Below are 1,280 nucleotides of genomic sequence, written 5' to 3'. Positions count from 1 at the left end.
ATCCTAAACTGAACAAATATTTGTTTCTCCGAATCGAAGGGGGAAATTACAAAAGCATTGTAAACAATTTAAACCAATCAATGTTGTATAATCAACAAGGATAGTCTGGTGTTTTTAAGTTGATCAGTAATGCAGATATCACTGTAAAATCAATCGCATTAGTTACAAAAATTCGTAACTAATGCACCACCATAATACATTCTGACGAAAAATAAAAATTATTATGAATACAATTTATGTATTTATTTCCCTCAAACTCTGTCCTCGCATTCAAATAGTGCCCTCACACTCAAATAGTGCCTGCTTGCACTTAGATTTGCTCTGCTTGTGCTCAAACTGTACGCTTGCACTCAGATATATTGCTGCTCAGAATTATTCTGTGCGCGCTCGAAGCTTTTTCTGCTCTCAGAATTATTCTGTGCGTGCTCGAAACTTTTGTGCAACAATCCTGTCAAAATCCCTCAACCAATAGGAGGCCAGGTGTCCTTGCGGGTGCGTTCGCTTACAGCGTCCCGTCAGGGCGGTTACTCTTTGGTTTATAAACTCCAGCCCTCCACGGCTTTATAACATGTACTTCACTTGTTTGATTTACAACTTTTTTTGGGGGGGGGGAAGCACAGTTAGTATATATTATACACCAGCACCTTACATAATAGCTACGTTCAGTGGCGTACTGGGACTAAAAATCAGCCCGGGAATCTCGACCGGCCCTCGTTATCGCTAGTAAATTGTCAACGGGGGGAGGGGGCAGCGCCATATAGAGAGGCGAAGTCACGCCCATCTACTTCCGGCCCATGGGACCCCGGAAGCGAAACATTTACATTGAATTCAATGGAGAGAGAAAACGTATCTTTTGATCCCGTTTGAATTGTGCCACAAACTACACATATGATGTTTGTCAATCTTAAACAATAAGTTCCATGTCAAAAAAGTCACATTTTGTCGTAAAACTGTTGAAATATAAGACTATGAAAAATACGCGACCACAAAGACTACAAATCCCATTCTGGCTCGCGTAAGTGATGTCACAGGCGATAATGCTCCAAGTGGTTGCGACTCGTAATTAAAGCGAAGAAGAAGAAGATCTCATAACTGATTTATTCCCTCCAATAAATAAGAGATTGCTAAAAATAAATTCACATTTACAAGATGCCTGTGTGCTTTGTACCAGGTTGTAATCACATAAGTGATCATACCACTTGCTCGTTCTATCGATTCCCGTCTGATGAAAGGACCAGGAGTCGCTAGATCAGACATATCAGGTAATACACATGTTGTGC

Source organism: Pseudochaenichthys georgianus, chromosome 7 (assembly GCF_902827115.2).
Source record: "Pseudochaenichthys georgianus chromosome 7, fPseGeo1.2, whole genome shotgun sequence".
Taxonomy (NCBI): domain Eukaryota; kingdom Metazoa; phylum Chordata; class Actinopteri; order Perciformes; family Channichthyidae; genus Pseudochaenichthys; species Pseudochaenichthys georgianus.
Note: the sequence above shows the minus strand (reverse complement) of the source record.